Source organism: Taeniopygia guttata, chromosome 17, assembly GCF_048771995.1.
Source record: "Taeniopygia guttata chromosome 17, bTaeGut7.mat, whole genome shotgun sequence".
Lineage (NCBI taxonomy): Eukaryota > Metazoa > Chordata > Aves > Passeriformes > Estrildidae > Taeniopygia > Taeniopygia guttata.
In genome coordinates, this window is record NC_133042.1 from 1,858,363 (window position 1) to 1,877,109 (window position 18,747).

Genomic DNA, 18,747 nt, shown 5'->3' on the forward strand with positions numbered 1-18,747 from the left:
AGGAGCCACTTGACAGACTTAAAAAGCCATTATATTGAAAACTGGTTTGTGTACACTTATACAGCAAAAAAGGAGTTAAAATTCTTTATGGGAGACAGAAAGTTTGGTTGTTATGACCACAAGATTACCTGAACACCCAGGGTTTCTGCTTCCAGGAGCAAAACAATGTTCTTCAACCTTATTTGCTCTCAAACAATATTTTCAAAAAGACCATCTACTCTACACCCCGAGAGTGTGTAGCTCTATCCAGCTGGTTGCTGGCCTAATGTTTTGGCTCTGTTTTCTCCTGGTGTACTGGAAACCTCTGAGCACACCTATTCCCTGGAAACTGGATTTTCCTTCCTTCCCTTTCTCCTACTTGGGAGAATTTCCCTCTGCTTCTGCTCTCTTTGGTTTGTGCTTGGCCACATGTCTGGACAGCTCCAAGGAAAGGCCCATCTCCACTGGCAGTAACACAGAAAGAGAGGATGGAACACCATAATTTGGTGAGAAACTGCTCTAATGGAGCCTCTGTGTGTCCTCAGGGGCCACCACTAGCACAAGCCAGTGGTGGCCAACAACACCAAGTGCCACCATGGCTTTGGGAGGGTGCTGGGGGTGGTAGGTGGGTGGGGAAGGTCCCTTGGTGATGGGACCCTTGTGGATGTGGTGGTCACCTGGGTTGGGTGGCAGGGACTGGGCAGCAAGGGGGACTCAGGGGCATGGCAGGGCTGTAAAGTACAGGAGATAACCTGGGAATGTGGCAGGGCTATGGAGGGGGACGGGGGACACAGCACAGCCCTGAGGCAGGGGGGTCACCTGGGAAGATGAAGGCACAAAGGGGCTACAGTTCAGCCCTGAGGCACCTGGAACACAGCAGGGCCCTGAGAAACGTGGGGACACAGGGTGGTGGTGAGGCACTTGGGGACACGGAGGGACCCTGACAAACATGGGGACACAGAGTGGTGACGTACATGGGGACACAGCAGGGCCCTGACAAACATGGGGACACAGAGTGGTGGTGAGGCACACAAGGACATGGTTCAGCCCCAAGGCCTATGGGGGCACAGCTCCTTAGGCAGCCCTGAGGCACACATGGACATGGAATCATCAAGGCTGGAAAAGACCCTCAAGATCATCCTGCCCAGCTGTGCACCCAGCACTACCAGTGTACCCTTGGACCACTAAAGCACGTCACCCAGATGACATGGAGGCACCCTGAGGCCCAGGGGATGCAGAGTGGTTGTGAGGCACATGGATGCGCACAGGGGGACATGGAGGAGCCGTGAGGCACTTGAGGGGACAGGCATCCCACAGGGTGCACGAGGGCATGAGTGCACAGCCATGATGCACAGGGCACGTGGAGGGACTGTGATGTGCATGGGCCATGGATGCACAGCCCCAGTGCTCGGGGGACCTGAAAGGACTCTGATGGACAGGGGACATGGCCTTGGAGCACAGGGGGCACGAAAGGACTTGGACACACAGGGGACATGCATGCACAGCCTTGGAGCACAGGGGATGTGGAAGGACCCTGATGCACGGGGGATGTGGGTGCTCAACTGTGCAGCACATGTGCAGCAGGGCTGGTAGTTCACAGCCCTGGCACTCAGGGGCCATGGAAGGACTCTGAGGCACAGGGGAGAAGGAAGGACTCTGAGGCACAGGGGAGATGGAAGGACTCTGAGGCACAGGGGCCATGGAAGGACTCTGAGGCACAGGGGAGATGGAAGGACTCTGAGTCACAGGGGAGATGGAAGGACTCTGAGGCACAGGGGCCATGGAAGGACTCTGAGGCACAGGGGAGATGGAAGGACTCTGAGGCACAGAGGGGAAGGAAGGACTCTGAGGCACAGGGGCCATGGAAGGACTCTGAGGCACAGGGGAGAAGAAAGGACTCTGAGGCACAGGGGCCATGGAAGGACTCTGAGGCACAGGGGCCATGGAAGGACTCAGGCACAAGGCACGCAGGGGTGCGCAGCCCTGCAGCACAGGGCACAAGAGAGGCTCTGATGCGAAGGACCCAGGCGGCCGCCTCGCCCGGCGCTCGGGGCACATGAAAGGATCCCGGGCCGGCCCCAGGCCCCGCGGGCGGCCGGCCCGGCCCCGCCGCGCTCCCGCCCCGCCGTCCCGTTGCCGTAGCGACGCCTCCCGGCGGCCCCGGCCCGGCGCGGCCGCTTTAAGAGCGCGGCGCCCGCGGCCGCCCCCGCCCGCCGCCCGCCGGAAGGGGCCCGAGCCCGCGCCGCCGCCGCCCGGCCTGCCCCAGGTAAGCGCCGGGGCCGCCCCGCCCTGCCCGGCTCCCGGCCCGGCTCCCAGCGGGGGCGGTGCGGCCGCTGCGGCCTCGGAGCGCGGGGCCGCCCCCGGGGCGCCGCTCGCTGGAGCCCCGGTGGGCTCCCGGTGTGCCGAGGGCACCGCGGAGCCGCTCCGGGGCTCGGGGGGTGCCGCTGTCCCCGCCGGGCTCGGTCCCCGCGGAGCCCCCGGAGCTGTGGGGGCGCTGCCCGGGACATCGCGGGGCTCCGGGCAGGGACGTGCCCGGCAGCCCCGCGAAAAAAAGCGAGTGCCGGGGCTTTGTTCGGCCTCTCCGCCCCGTCCGGGGGTTCCCGGCGGGGTGCGGAGCCCCTGCCTGGTTCCGGCCCTTCCCGCCGGTGCCTTTGGCTCCCGCGCCCGGGCCGGTTCCGCTGCCTCCGGCGGCTCTGGGGCTGTGCGGGGCGGGAGCGGAGCCCCGGCGCGGTGCGGGCGAGTTTGTCCGGCTCCGTCCCGGGATCTGGCTCTTCCTCGCAACTTTGAGAGTTGGGCGCTCCTGCTGCCTCATGGCTTGTTTGCCTGGGGTTTTTCTCCCTGTGGAAAAAAGAGTTATTCATTTTTCTTTTCTTTAAGCAGACCTCTATATGAAAACTTTGCTTTTAAAATTTTATTGTAGCCTTCGTTGATTTATGCCACTGCTTGTTCGTTTGTGTGTTTCCCCATCCTTCTTTTTTGTGCTGGGTGCACGGTTCCTTTGGCTGCTTTGCCTTCTAAATTCTCTTTAATGGTGAAGTAAGATGGGGAAAAGATAAAATATGAGAATCTGGGACTGTTTTGTGTCAGCTTCTCTAATTCAAATGTTGTAAGCCAAAGGGGAAAGAAAAGAAAAAGTGATCAAGTAGAGCTCAGGGCATTTTGCTTTGTTGGAGGCAGAGAGGAAAAACTTATGAGGGAATGACTGAGATTTTGTTTCACTTTATTTCTCTCCTTTTGAGGCTGAAAGATAAACAAGCATTTTGAAATGCTTTGGTTCAAAATGCCGAGCTCTTCATTTTCTCTTCAGCTGACTCCATTAAAAAAAAAAAATCTTTAAAAAAATGTAGAAGCAGCTCTGCAGTTGCGGAGCCAGCAGCAGTGGTGTGTGTGGGCAGAGAGGCTTTGCTGCTCTTCCATCAGCCGTTCCTGCCTTGTCTCTGTGGACTATAAAATTAGAAAGGCTCCGATGTCCATTCAGTCTGATGTCTGGGTAATGTGGGCTGTGGAAATCAAGAAGAGCTCTCTGTGAATTAACTGCTGCTCGTGGCTTGCTCAGCCTGTGGGTTCTGGCCTCTGGTGTATAATTAGGAAAGTAATTGCATTTTAAGAAGCCTTAAATCTATTATCCAGGTGTATGCTTGTCCCCTGGGCAGGTATCAGGTGGTGTGAGCTCTCTTTTGCTGTGAGCAAATGATCTCTGTCCTTCTGATGGTCTCAGGCTGCAGTCTGACATTTGCAGCATCTTAGAACCACTGAGTTTGAGTTGGAAAGGATCTTTGAAGCTCTTCTAGTCCAGCCCTCCTGCAGTGAGTAGGAATATATTCAACTGTCCCAGGTTGCTCCAAGTCCTGTCCAACCTGGCCTTGGACAGTTCCAGGGGTGGGGCAGCTACAGCTTCTCTGGGCAACCTCTGCCAGAACTTCCCCACCATCATTTCAAAAAACCTGCTTTCTCGTATCTAATGTACATTAGAAGCCCTATCCTTTGTCCCACTTAACTTAAAAACTTTAACATTTCCAAGAGTGAGACCTGAGGCTCCCTGTGCTTTTCCTCCCCTGGAAATGGCCCAGGTAATTTCCTCCTTCCCCAGAGCTGTCTCCTTGCCTGTCCTAGGAGTTTCTGTCTTTCCAGTTCCAGTCAGTGTCCAGGAAGGTTTTTATTTGTCACATCTTTCCTGAATTTATTTTATGTGCACACTGAGAAGCCTGGCCATGGAGAGCACAGGTCTGTGGTGAGGGATGGAGAGCCAAGAACAACTTCAACTGGCTGTAATTGAAAACTGTCAGCTTTGCAGCAAAGGAGGATGTTCAAAGCATGTGGCTTGGGATAACACCGAGTGGAGAATTGGATCTTCAGTTCTAAAGAAAGTCAGAATGCCCAAATCCTGAGGAGTTCTTTTGGGGAGCTCAAAAGTGAGATGGCAGTAGGGCTCTGGGTGGATTTCCTTCAGAGGTGCTTCTTGGTGCCGTCCTTCTGCACCATCTGCTGTGGTTGCTGTTCTGGAGATGTCCTAAAGTGTCTTGGAATATCCAAGTCATGGTGTCTTGGAGAAGTCTGCTTGTTCCAGGTTTCTTGCCCTTCCTTCCCTTCAAGGTGGCTGTTTCCCAGGGAGGTTGGGTGCAGTGGGAGTCTGTGCCCTGGAGGGACCTACAGAAGGTTTTTGGGTGACCAGCAGAAGGTTTTTGGGTGACAGAAGAACGGTGTGCCCACCCAGGTGTCAGGTGCATTGGGAAACTCCTGGCTGGGCTGAGGCAGGTGGGGGCGTGGGAGAGGCCTGGGCATCCAGGAGGAGATTGGAGTTGGGAAGAGAGGCAGTTCTAACAGGAAGCAAACGCTCACTGTAGCAGTAAACAGCACAGAATAGCTGCTTCTGCCCAGTGTGGGTGAACTTCGTGCAGTTCCTCGATGAACTGGTGGGTGAAATTCCCCGTTTCATTCCCCAGTATGCTGCCATCCTCCTGGGCTGTTGTATTTGCTGCTGTTTGCCAGACATTGCCTAAACTGCTCTTAAACTGCAGCTGTTTTTGCAGATTCCCAGTTACTGCACAGTTGTTCTTACTGTTTATTTTAGTGGTTATAAACTGATTTTTAAAAAGGACTTGGAACCTGATCTGGAAAGTCTCCTTTTTCTTCTTCTTTCATGATTTGGTTGAGGAGCTGCACCAGAGGAGCCAGCAGCTGAGCCCTTCAGTATTGCCCCCCTCCCTTTTATACTTTGAATTTTTTGAGCTGTAGTTTTCTAGGAATTGGGGGGCAGTTGTCCTGTACCTTGATTTTAGTAGTGGACATCAGTTTGGGGTTGGGGTGAGGGGGGTGTCTGCTCTTAATTTGGTAAAATTAGGAATTTGGCTGGTGAGTAAAAAGCTTGAAGGAGACCTTTTTTTTCTTCATCATAACAGTATGTTTAGCCTGAATGTTTGCAGTCAGAGCTATGTGTTTCTTAAAGACACAGAAAGCATAAAGCTTCTTCAAGGCAGTTATTTGAAATTGTTGTGAGCTTCACAGTGTCATTTGGAGCTAGAAGATGCCACCATTGACCAAAAAAGTTGGAGCCTGACTGTGATCCTGCATTGTCCAGGGCAAAGTCCCTCACCCTGATTTGCACACTGCCTTCAACAACTACGGGCTGAGGTGTTCCTAATCCTTATATACAGTAACTTTTGTAAAGAAGTTACTTTACATATATAAAGTAGCTTTTGTAAGGATACAAAGTGAAGGGAGAACCGAGTGTGATTAACTTTTCCCTCTGCTCGCAGGATAATAAATGTGTGTTGCCTGATCTTTGTTCCCTTCTGTTTGTTTCAGAGCAGTTACTTCTGCAAGTTGCACTGAAAATAGGTGCTGGAAGTGGTGAATAATCACTTCACTTGGAATAATCCACAGCTGTAAAGAGCCAAGGGCTCAGTGCTCCAGATCTCCTTTGTTAGAGACAGGCTGGCTTCCCCCCCTGCCTCCTGGGTTCGTGCTGAACATTAAACAGTGATTTCTATGCAAGAATTTTAAGGAAAGTCTTTCAAAGCCCTTGAATGACCAGCGAGGGGCAGCTGGGAAAGGGTTGCCTGGGAGATGCTGCTGGGAGCAGCTGAGGCAGGGTGTGACAGCATGGAAGGAAGTGAAGAAGGCAGGATGCTGCTCTGATCTTCCCTCCCTCCCTGCTGAGTGCAAGAGTGGTGGTCCTGCTTCTGGGAGCTCAGGGGATGCAAATGTGACCGAGTGTGTGAGCACAGGACTCATTCTGCTCACCACAGTGCCCTGGAGAGCCAAACTGGGAGTGCAGCCTGGGAATCAAACGCTGTGCTTTGTCCTACACTCTGCAGTGCTGTTTCCTCAGGGTTTTCACTGGGGACTAAAATGTGTTGCCATCTGGACATGTTGTAGCACAAGGCGCATGTAGGGCTCCTGGAGGCTCCTGCAGCATCTCTAGAAACTCTGGTGAAATTCTGTTACATCACTTTGAGCAATCTCAGGACAAATCTGGCATTCCAGGGAGTTTATTGCCTGTTCCTTACTCCTCTGCAGAGCTCTCACTGTTCTGGTTATTCCTGTCTTCTGGTGCATGTCTTGGGTCCCTGTGAGAACTGTGAGGAGATGCTGAAATACACATCCAGAAATTCAGAGGATATTCTGGTTTACATATTGAGATGATCACTATTGCATGTTTAATGAATTACTTTTCTGGATGTTGCTCAGCTTGCAGCTCTGAGTTTGTCCTTGCACTCTTTCAGCGCCTGCTTGAGATGAGTTTTGCTTGAAAATGTGAGTGTTTTCAGGCTGTGGAGAATGCAATTAGGATGCTGCAGTTAGGTGTTGGCAAACTGTCCTGTCTGGAGTTGTGTGGGAGGAGAAATGGTTTCTTGGTTGTGTGACCCCAATGGGGAGAAGAGCAGCTGGGGTTTAACAAAGTGGTTAAAATCATATAGGCCCCCAAATCCTCCAGAGATTTCTCTCCTTTCCTAGAAGCTTCCTTTAACAAGCTGATTTCTCAGGCTGATTGCTTGCAGATGAGATCATGCAGTGTGTTTTGCAGGGAAAGAATCTGAACTTCGACTGGTGAGCCAGAAAGTTTTAACACGCGAGTCACATGCCCGGTGTCCTCATGGCACACACAAAACCCCAGAGGCTGCGACAGGGCGAGCTCAGGGTGGCTTTGTGCTCCAGCAGGAGATTTCTGAGCACACAGAATACCCAGGGATGCTCTCAAGTGCTGGGGCTTGCTGCTTGGACAGCAATGGGAGATGATGGCAAGGAAGTATTTCATCTTTCCTGAGCTCTGTTTCTCTCTTCAGTGTGTGTGCGGTTGGGATAAGCCCAAGTGAGGGAAGGCTCTCATCTGCCTTAATTCCACAGACGTTTTGCTGCTGGCTTCAGCAAAGGAATTTATGTAGAATTGATGGTGTTTTTTCTCTTAATGCATGAGAACATTCTGAACAGGGAAGACTTGATGGTAGTGTTCTGCTGCAGAGGATCCCAGCAACCTCTGGTCTCACTCTCAGAAGGGATGCTTGTTTCCATTTCTCTTGATGGCAACTGGCTTACTCTTCCAAAATAATCACAGCCATAATTTGAGAGTGTTGAAAATTAAGCAAAGCTGTTCTGAGGTGATGTTGGGTGGTGTTCCCAGCACAGCGAACTTTTGGTGCCAGTAGCTTTAAAGTACAACCTGTTCTCACAGGCAAGGTAGGAAGGTGCCTTTCTGATGCCAGAGCCTCTTTGTGCCTAAAATCACTTCTTGCCAATCACAAAGGCATTAATTATGCAAAAATGGATTGGTGGTGAGTGGGGTTTTTATTGGCTGCAGAAGTAGGAGCCAAAGAGCCACCTGATCCCAATCTCAAAAAAAATTAACAATGGAGTCAGTCTGGGAGGGGAAAGTTTAAAATCCCAACTTTAAATCTATCAGCTTTTTATGCAACTTGAAGATAGGAATGCATGAGGCAAGATGTGTTAAAACCTCTTACTCCTCCATAGCCATGTTCTGCCTGTAGTCTCCTCTTGGTCATTCCTGTGAGCTGTCTTTTTGAAACAAATTATTGAAAGTAGAATTTACAGATCAACACAGGCTTGGTGGTATTTTTTTTTCCCTGTCACCCAATGATGTTTGTTTCCATGGGAGTTTATCAGAATCTTCTTCCAACATTTAATTTCATGCAGGTAGAAAGTCAAGCATGTGAAAGTGGAAAACTCCTCTATGTAGATTATCGAACTTCATTTGGCTTCCTAAAGAGTGTGTACTAATGCAAGTGCTACATACACCAAATATCTGCTTTTTATGTGGTATTTTATTCTTTAGGTAAAATAGTTGTGAACACAAGTTGCCCTTACTGGCTAATAGTCCCTTTTTTTGATGGAAAGGACTGGTAAGACATTTGTTGCTCTGATGGATGGCAGTGAGGTTGTATATTTTTTTGTAGCAGCTCAACCATTTCACCCTTCACTCTGCTCCTCAATGGGATCCTGCTGGGTCTGTCCACCTGGAGCCTGGCTGATAGTCATCCCAGACCTGGCAGGGTACGTGTGGGTGGTGATGATCTGTACTCTGAAAAGTGCTGCCTAACCCTTGTTTTGTCCATGAAGCTTCAAGTGTGGAGCTGTTAGAACCCCAGCCCACTCAGAGCTAATGCTTGCAGAATGCATGACCAAGGAATTAAACTGGGTGGAGTCATTCCAATATTTGGATTTGGGGCCTGTCTTCTAATGCAGCAGCTTTGGGTGTTTGCTTGGAAGTGCTCCCAGCATGGATGATGCTCTCCTGACCTGATGTGACTTTTCTTTCTTGATGTTTGGGTGCTGTGCCCAAATCTGTCTGCAGAGCTCTGCAGTGCAGAACTGTGGCATGTAATGAACCTGGAACAAGTCAGCTCCTGTCAGGAGATGGCACGGAGATGATCAGCTGCTGTGTGCCTGGGAGGAGGGACAGACAAACACAGCAAACAGTTGTGTTTCTTCCCCAGGACTGTCCTGTGTCCTGAGGCTGCCAGCTGCAGTTTGGAGGCCAGAGGAATAGGGCGGGGTATTTTCTTCCAACCAGATGAATTTGTGCTGCGAAAATGAGGAGTTAGTTCGGTTTCTCTGGGAATAGCATTTAAGGTGTCAAAACGTCCCACCCATCAGTAATGAAGAGCTGCTCAAGAACAAGCAAATACAGAGATGGAGCCTTTGCAGCTCTTATTTTCCCTTGAAGAAGGAGAGTCTGGGCATGTTTTTGTTGCATTTATCATTTGGTTGTGATGTCCATCATTTGTGTTACCCTCCCATGGAGGAGGCTAAACTAGCCAAGTGTCAGGTTTTGTTGTCCATCTCGATTACTGTTATGTTATTTCACTTGTGCTTGTTTGTTTCTGCCTGTCAAAAGGTTAAAAAAAAAAAAAATCTGTAACAGAAATAGTTGGAGTATCAGTATTCTCCAATAGGAAAATGCCAGCCTATGATGACTGCTTTTCACTGGGCTCAGTCTGTTTCTGCTGCTCCTGACAAGCTGTCATCTCTTCATGCTGGGTAATGTGATCTTCCAGGAATGTTTATCTTTCATTTCTGCATTTGTAGTGGAGATGAGCTGGGGGTGCTGGGAATATGCCTCCAGTGCCCTGTTGTTGTTTGGGCTGAGGTGCTGCCCCTGTGCTGCTGAAGGGAATAAATCAGACCAGCAGAGCTGCCATATAGAGCTCCCTCACTTCTCCCTGAGTGAGGGTCCCAGTGCTGCGAATTCATCCTGTGGACTTTTGTTTTAAGTGCATGTGTTTTGCATTTCTCTGGATTGTGATGGATATTATTCTAATAACTTCACAAAGTGTCCTTCCTCTTTCCATGGGTTTGACGCCTTCTGTCTGCATAGGCTAGCAGCAGTCTTATATTTCTTTTATGTTTTGGGGCAACCTGGAGAGGGCTTTACTCTGAGGAAATGAGCTTTGCTGGCCAGTGTCATGTGTGGATACCATGGGTGGACATCTGGAAGGAACAGCACCAATGGCAGTTCCTCTGGTGACCAGCAATCCTCTCTCATCTCAGTGCCAGCAGCTGCTTCCCCATCACCCTCCAGACTGCACTTCATGTAGACACTCTGCCTTCTTCCCAAGGACTGAACCCACCCATTAGTGTGGTTCAGCCTCTGCTACGGCATTTTTTGGCCTTCTCCCAGCACTGGAAGGACACCAAATAGCAGCAGTACTGTTGAGACCTCCCTAGAGTAAAGACTTAGAGTGGGAAATGAATTTTCTAGTTGCTTCTAATGTCTTGAGAGCTATTGGCTGTCTGGCTTTTAATCTGTATTCTTGGACTATTGCAGACTATTATATTTGAATGCATGGCTGAAGTTAAATTTCCAAAAAGACCTGTCTTGTGGTGGGTGTTAATTTGTGCAAGGGCAGTGTGACGCAGTGTGCTGACCTTGTTTGAGACCTGTGCAATACATCAAAGCTCAGATCCTGGCACTCCAGTATTCCTGCCAGTACAGAATTAGCCCTCATTGTGTCAGTGCCGACATCTCTGCTAACCAAGCTTTAAATATTATCTAGAAGGATTACTCCAGAGAAACTCGATGCAAGCCTTCCTCGTTGATGGTAATTACTCTGCCTCTTCTCATTTGCTGCCACAGAATGATGGAAGCACTGGGTGAAAGGATATCTGGAGGTCTCTGGCCTGACCTCCTGCTTGAAGTGGGAGTGTCTCCAGCATGTGAGTGAACAGCTCAGCCATGGCTTTGTCTGGCCAAGTCTTGAGCATGTTGGGGATGGAGCAGGGTATCACACCAGATCAGCTTTTGTTTGCTTTTTCTTGGAAGTTATACCTAGTGAACCACCTTGGAGAGTGGGTTATGCATTTAGGTTGGAATGACCTCATCCTGCAGGTTTGAAAACATTTAAGTGAGCTGTGGGAAATGTCCCAGTAGGGTTAATGTAATGTGTAATGGATCTGAATCCTTTTCCATGCTAACATGGGAAACATGAGCAGACCCTCATGGTGTTTCTGCAGGAAAAGGCAGGGGTCCTGTCAGGTGGTTTTCCTGTGTTTGCATGGGGAATTGCAGGTGAAGCAGTTCCTGCAGGACATGTCCTGTTGCTGCAATGAGCTCATGGGTGTTTTCCATTGGAGTTGGGTTTGTCTGGAGGCACAGGATGAGCATCCTTTGCCCCAAGGCCAGGTGTGGGATCAATGCTGCCCAGACTGAGGCCATACATGCACAAGGCACACAGTTGACTTTTATCCACCCTCCTCAGCCCCTTGCCATGGGAGGGAAAGGATTTTCCCCAGAGTCTGCTGCATTTATTTCAGAAAAAATCCCATGAGATGAGTGTGTGCCCATCTGAGTTACCCATCGTGGTCCTGCATAATAAAGGGAGCAGGACAGCTACCTACATCTGAGGAGTAAACTTGCCTTCCAACATGCCACGAGCTTCTGGACACAGTGGGTGTACTCAGACCAGACCAGGCCTGCTGCTGTGTCTGGGCTGGATTTCTTCAGACAGAACTGTGGATTGCAACACCCCTTGTGCTTGCTCCGGCCAGGAAGCCTTGCTTGGAAGGGAAATGGCTGAGATGGACAGAGCTGCTGAGGAGGTGGAAGCTTCCCTAGCCAAGGCCTCTTTGCTAGACTCAGCTCTGGATCCCTGGACTGTGCATCCCCTCGTGAAACAGGAATTATATGAATGCTTCATGGGCACTGAAAAGGAGAGCTCCTGTGGTCTGGTCCTCATCTTGGCACTGCTATCTGCTCTGGAGATTATGTTGTGCTCCTGTTAGAGTGCACACCAGTCCTTGTGTAGGATGAATCTGGTGTTGTGAATGAGCAGCAGTGTCCTTGGGTGGGTTACAAATTCTCACTTGTGGAGGGGCCCTTTGGTATCTTGCACATCTGAAGTGCTCCTGCCTTTTGTTTCCATGCCAGAAAGGGCAGCCAAAAGGGCTTGGGATCATGGGCTTCTGCGTGCTCTGGTTATTTGAAGATGAGGGTCCTTGCTGAGGAATCACAGAAATGTGAGGATCACTGTTGCCAGCTGCTCTCCATGTGCTCGCCCTGGTCCAAAGTGCAGAGGTCAGGTTTGGGGTTGTGTGGCCTGAGGGTCCTGGAGCAGCAGCTGTAAAGGGCTTCAGGGGTTTTTCCATGCACCACTTGTTTTTGCAGAGGTCTGTCTCTGTGTGCTGCAGGGGAGGAGCTGTAGTGGCATTGCTGCCACAAGCTGAGCTCTGCCCATTCAGTTGGGCTGGTGTCCCTTGCTGGGAAAATCACATGGCTGGTGCTGAATCTCTCCCTTCCCTCGTGCTGTTCCTCCTTGATGAAGCTTGCAGCCAGTGCTTATGGTTTTCTTTGGTTTTTCTGCTGTTGTTTTCTATGTGTCTGCAATAAAATCTCTGGTGAAGGATGCTGATTATCTTTCCTCTGAGCTGGATGTGGAATCACTACTCAGACATTGGTCTCCTCAGATCCCCACAGCTTGTAGTTTTGAGATGTGATATGACAACACAGATTTATCTGGGAAACTTCTGGGAGAGAGGAAGAAATTGTGGGGAAGTATCACTGTAAGAGAGACAGCAGGACTTTGTCCCCAGCAGTCCCAGGACCTGTGTAGCTCTGCTTGTCAGGACACTTTACACCGTGTCCTTGCTCCAAACTCCTGACAGGGATGATGGGCAGAAAGAGCTGCCTGCTGCTGTGGTGGGGAGGAACATGTGAAAAATAATGCCCAGGATGTTAGATACTACCTGGTACTTCAAGAAGAAAGGCCAGCTTTGAAAGAGGACGTGTGCCTGCTGAATATAGTAACTGCTTCCAGGGATTAGGGGTCAAAACCCCAGAGCTTTTTTTCTGCTTTATGGGAGTTGAGCCCTTCCTTAACGTGGCAGTGATTCTCGTCTGCAGCAGGATGCCAGAGGGTTTTTGGCTCGACAGGCAGACAAGAGGAAGGCTGGAGATGTCCTGCTTGGGCTGGTCCCGGTGTCCAGGGATAGGGAGGGATGTCTGTTTGCACATAATGGTTTTCTCTGCCCCTTTCTCGTGGCTGCGTCAGTGGCGATGGCCAGGGAGGGTGTTTACAAGTGCGTCCTTGCTGAGCACTGCTCTGTGCCAGCAGCTCAGTCCTCTGGGTGACGTCTTCTCTGGGCCTTTGTCACTGCAGCAACTGAAGCTGAGCTCACTGCCCTGCTTCTGACCTGGGGTTACCCCTCCTCACCTTTGAAGCAGCCTACAATGGGGACCCTGTTGTTCAAACAGAGGGCAATGTGAGGCTGCTCCTGTTTGGAGCTTTCCTGGTAACATTAAAGCTCTGAGAGAGATTTTTGGAGCTGGGGTAGAGTCATTGTTCCTCCGTTGCCACGTCCCCAGCCATTCTGACTCCTGGGAGAGGGAGCTGTGGAGACCTCTGCTCCTGAGTCCCAGCAGGACAGGGCTTTGCTGAGCAGCTGCCTGGGTGCCCAGGAAGAGAGAGGGTGGCACAGCTGCAGAACTTTATCAGCTGGGAACATGAGGAGGTATCTGTCCCATGGCTGGGCCAGAGGTTGGCCTGGTGATTTGTGAAGTGCCTGAGAGGTAAACTTCTGCTCTGGTACTTGCCCTCTTGAGGACTCAGATCATCTCCCTTCAGAGCAGGAAAAACGTCCTTGGCACGGAATGTGGTGGAAGGTAAGTGCTCCCCTTGCAGCCTTTGTTTTGCACCCCTTGGGAAGGGTGTGTCCCACGTCAGGTGTCTGTAATGTCACCACATGCTCTGTCTTGTCAGCTCTGAGCCTTCTGGTACCCTGCCGAGCAGCTCTAGTCAGCACCTGGCATGTAGAGGTGGTTTGTCAGCATTTCTTGGAAGATGTCATGTCTCAAACTGCCCTCCTCCTCATGTTAAACTCTGCCCCACTTCCCTCTTTTCCCAGTTTTATGGCTGGAAGTGGATTTCTTTGCAGTGGAAGGATGATTCCAGCAGATCTGAGCAGATGTTTCATGGGGTAGTGGGAGTGAACACACTCACTCTGGGTAAAGACAGGACAGGGCTGCAGGGTGTAAACAGAGCACTTTCACAGCAGGCTTCTGTGTTCCATCAAAAGTTCCTGGAAAGGTGAAGGCAGGAGTTGGCCTTCACCACCTCTCACTGAAAGAATAAAAAGCTTTAACATTGTGCAGGTCTAGCCTCCTGTGTTCCTCAGCTGTGTCTGTGTTTAGCCCAAGGCCACTTAGGTGATATCCTGGTCGTGTGTGACAGGAGCTGTTGGTGCTCCCAGGATCACCAGACCCTGCTGGAACCTTCCTGGGATTAGGCAGGTGGAGGTCCTGCCATGGCTGGGTGGGAGGCAAGGAATGTAAGGCCCATGGAGCAGAGCCCTGGGGAAGGAGGGGAGGTTTGGTGGGCTGCTGCTGCAGGAGAGACCTGGCAGAAGAAGCTCTTGGGTGCTGTTTGATGATGTTCCTTGTTCTTGCTTGGATGTGTGTTCCCATATCACTGTTGGTAACTGAGGAAGTTGTCTGGTGCAGATCTCCTGACAGCTCCACAGTGGGATTTTGTCCCATTTCCTCTGCAGAAGCCTTGTGCTGGGTACAGAGGAGGGATTTCCTCAGGTGTTCAAGACCATCAGTATGGCTTGAGCTGTTTGTGTAGTTGCCTTCACCTCAGTGTTAACATAATTACATGTGTTCACTCATTTATTTCTCCCAGTGCCACCTGCCTTGGGGTCAGCAAAAGACAACTTCCCCATCCCAATGTGATCAACTAACCAGTTCATCACCTATAAATTCCTAATTCCTGCTTTGCTGCTCAGCATAGCGGGTTATTTTTAAGCACTGGGAGAAAAAAAAAATTGGAAAGCCTTTCAAGTAATTATTTCATGTTTTGTGAGTTCACCTCTTATCTCTTGGAATGTCTTTGGAATACTTCTGGGATTCACATTATCATATAGATGCCTTTAAACCCAATGAATTTGGCCTGCATTGGGATAAACAAGCTTTTGTGTCTAAATTTGTATGTGGAATTTAGTATGTGCTAATGGGTCTTCATCTTTTAATTGGCTGTATCTTTTCCAAGGCCAAGCAGCATCTGTTGGAGAAACAATCACGATGCCAGCTCTGGCCTGAGCTGGGTCCTGCTCCTTTCTGCTTCCTCGCTGTTCAGGAACCTGCTTGTGCTGAGGAAAGCTGTCCTGTGCACAACCAAAACAGGGTCTGTTGATGTTATTCCTGGTCCTTTGAGAAGATGACTTAGTGGTCACATGTGCTGCTATGAGGTCATTAGGAAGTCTCTCAAATACCCAATTTGAGAAGCAATGATGCTATTGCAGAAGTATGCTCCCTCTGCGATGTGAGATGCAAAACTCTCCCAAGTACTTGAGTTTGCAATAGCTCTGAGTGGGATCTGTTATTGTGCATATTTGGGCTCATTCCAGTAAAAAAAAAAAAGCTGTTTTCTGCTTTGCTTTATCCCTCAATTGATTAGTGGATGTGTACTGTGGGATCAAGTTACATCTCAGTGGGCATCCAGCAGAGAGCCTTTTTCTGTGCTGAACTGCTCAAGTGAGTCTGACTGCAAGGTCAGCAATTTTCCAGCAGTGTTTTGTGCCTCCACAGCAATGTCCTTCCCCAGGGAAAGGAGCTCCTCAGATCTGTTTGTGAGTTGAGCCATTGCTCTTCCCAGCACCACAGGGAAATGGAGAACTTTTTCTAAACCCTTGATGTTGTTTATGTGATATGCATCTGCTTTGATGCTTTTATTGATGCCACTCCTGGACTCCCTGTTCCTGGATGTCCAGCGTTTCCTGCTGCCACAATCTGCCCTGTGTCCTGCAAAGGGAATTGTTTGGTCCCAGTTTACCCCAGGGGCCTGTATCCAGCTTGGTTCCCATGTACCATTGTATCCTCAGGGCAGGCATCCTTGTTTTGGGAGGAGAGTGCCTTGGAAGAGCGTTATCGGAATGAGTAACACCCTTTTGGAGCAGGCAAAAAGGGATCTGATGTTTTCCCACATCCACCCTACTGCTGGTCATGTCCCAGCCATCTTTGAGCCTTAGGGACTATCCCATCCCTCTGTGCTGAATAACTCACTGATGCATGGAAATATTACCATGGGGGAAAAAGAAAATAGTTTTCTGTTCTCAAGGTGGCATCTGACTGCATCTTCCAGCTGGGACTTAGTATGGGCACAGTGTGTTTCCTGTCTGCTTCCTTTATTCCTTTGGGATACCCAAAATACCTGCTGCTCTGTGGAGGCTTTGCTGGGATTCCTGCTGGAAGCTGATGTAGCCTGTGGGGTTCTGCAGGATGGGCTGGATGGCTGCTGTCCCCTCTCTTCACCCTCCTGTTCTGGAGTCCCTGTGAGTCTTGTACAACACTGGCATCACTTCCCACCTTGGCTCTGGGAGGAGTCCTACCCCTGCCAGGTGTGTGAGAGAGACATTGCAGCCCTTCCCTTGTTGAGCAGCTCCCTCGCAGGAGGCAGGTTGGCACCTGCATTTCCCAGCAGGCAGGATCAGCACATTCCTTCTGCCCTGTGCTGCCCTGGTTCCTGCTGGGCTTGTACCCCAGTGCCCTCAGAGGTTCCTCTCAAGCCCCAGTGCCCTTCTCACCCACGTGAATGTGGTCCCATCCTGCTGTGCCCTCCAAAGCTCTGCAGTGGCTGGGCAGCAGTGCCCATGTGGGGTGGAAGGGCTTTGCAGGGCTGTGTGGCCCCTGTGCTGGGTTTGGGTGGTCTCACAGAGACCTGCTGGCCCTGTGCCCAGCTCAGTGTGCCCTGCTGCAGTCCTGCTTGTCCTGTCACCACGGAGCCACCTGCTCATGACATTCCCACTCTCACCCTGGTAATTATCTCCCCTGAAATGCCACAGCCTGGTTTGAATTCTTTATTTTCCCTCGCTTTCTGTATTTTTAGAGGAAAGATACTGAATGTGAAGTGCTGTTCTTGGACAGCTGCATTGGTCACCTCCCCTCCTGTGGGCTGTGACCTGAGGACAGCAATGGGGTGAGCTGTTGTGATGAACACGCAGAGAGCCCTGCTGCCACAGCTGGGTTCGCTCTGTTCCAGGACAGACAATGGAAGCACAAGTCCAAATCTCTGAGAAGTGCCTGGGGTTATAATAATTCTGTTGTCTGGACTTGCTAATGAACGACTGGTTCTGTCTGTTTTTACCTTTCCTGGTGGATGGCCCAAGCTGGGGGAGGATGAGGTGAGCGGTGGTGATGTTCCTGCCGGGATCCATGGGCAGCTGTGCTCAAGCAGAAGGTGCAGGCTGGCTCTGCAGCCTGGCCTGCCCCTGGGACTACACGGGCCCTGCTTCCTGAGCAGGAGAGCTGCTTTATGTTGTGGTTTTACTAAATGAATTCAAAGCTTGGCCTTCCTCCAGGCAAAGTCTGGGCCAGGTGCCAGCGGAGCAGCCCCCAGGGAGAGCACTGGAGCAAGGAGGGGCCAACAGCAGGGAAGAGCAGAGGAATCCAAGAAGGCAGATTTGCCTAGAAAACAGCTCTGTTTCCATCTGCTGGGTCAGGAGTTGCTATAGGAACTGGGATGATAGAGGCAGGGCCATCTCCTGGGCCTGTCTGTGTGTACAGAGGGAGGGAGGAGGGAGGAGTTACTCAAGTTTGAACATATCATGTGTGTGCTGGTGGAAAGTTGCAAGGAATGTCGAAACTACAGCCTGGCTCAACCTGTGGAGTTCCAAAGAGCCATAGCAGTTGTTCCCTGTGCTCAGCAGGCCCTGGCAGAGGCAGGTAGGCTCCTTCCAGCTTAACCTGGCACTCAGCTTGGTGTCAGCTCTCTCCCTTCTCTCCCCTCCTGTTTCTATCCTTGGATAAAGCCTTTGGAGCCTTGCTGGGAGTGGTGGAGGGGGGTTTGTGGAGGTGAAGGCTTTTCTGCCTGGTGGGGAGAGGGTGGCTCTTTGCAGCCCACAGCGCTGGGAGGGTTCCCAAATCGTGGGTATTCCCTCGGGGATGTGTGCCTGGGCACCTCTGGGGCTGGCAGGGTGTTCTGTGGGCACACACGTGCTGTGGCTGGGTTCTGGGCAGAAATGGGGGGGTCTGGGGCTCTCGGGGAGCGTGGGCAGCATGGAGATCTGAGAGGTGCCAGGGCTGAGGCAGCTGTGGAAAATGAGCTGGCAGCGAGTTCTTGTGGGCAGTGGGAAAATGAGGGAATGTGCTCCTGAGCCCCACGGATGCTGTGGGGGAGCATTGCTGTGTTATCACCTCTGCTCCTGAGCACAGGCAGACCCTGGCCCCTCCTGAAGCACCTACTGCAAGTTTGGTCACTATAAAACTTTCTCAGGCTCCCGTTTACTCTGAAACATGGGAGTATGAAAATGCAGGAAGGTGTTCCTGAGAATCCTCATTGTTAGGGTTAACCACGGGGCTCTCTGGTAGCAGCCTCTCCAGATAAAATCTTATTTATTTCCTCAGTAAACCCATTTTTTCAGGTGCTGAGAACTTTCCAAAATAGTTGTGTTTCCATAAGAGTGTTCAGGGTTGCTCACTGCTCCACAGGTATTTCTTTAATAGGTTTGGCTGAAATTTCATCTGCTCTTTTTGTGTCACAGAGGATAATCTCTTAAAAAAAAAAAAAAAAAGGTGGATAGTGTTGTTTCTCTTTTTGAGAAGCTGCACAATAAGCGGCTGAAAACTGAAATGTGATCTCTATCCACAGAGGCAGAACTTGCCAAACTGGCTGGGATCACAGCCCACCTACTCAGGCACCCATCTTATCACAGTCCAGGAAAGCCCCAGAGCCTGAGTGCAGCCAGCTGTGGGATAACCTGCCCGTGCAGGAGATAACCCTCTGCTCACATTACTTACTGCTTTGCTTATGCCTGGCTAGAGGA

General features: G+C 50.7%; 1 protein-coding gene across 5 annotated transcripts in view; it reads left to right on the forward strand.

The window, feature by feature from the left end:
• Positions 1-2,111: 2,111 nt before the first annotated feature.
• The window catches only part of LOC115497551 (discoidin domain-containing receptor 2), a 56,637-nt gene continuing 40,001 nt past the window's right edge, over positions 2,112-18,747 (forward strand). For 2 of the 5 annotated variants that reach the window (XM_030286523.4, XM_030286521.4), the window contains exon 1: positions 2,112-2,245. The gene's annotated coding sequence lies outside the window, so the exon portion shown is untranslated. Of the gene's footprint in view, positions 2,246-10,900; positions 17,648-18,747 lie in introns of those variants that run through there. The other 3 variants (XM_072936505.1, XM_030286522.4, XM_072936507.1) reach the window with 2 other exon arrangements.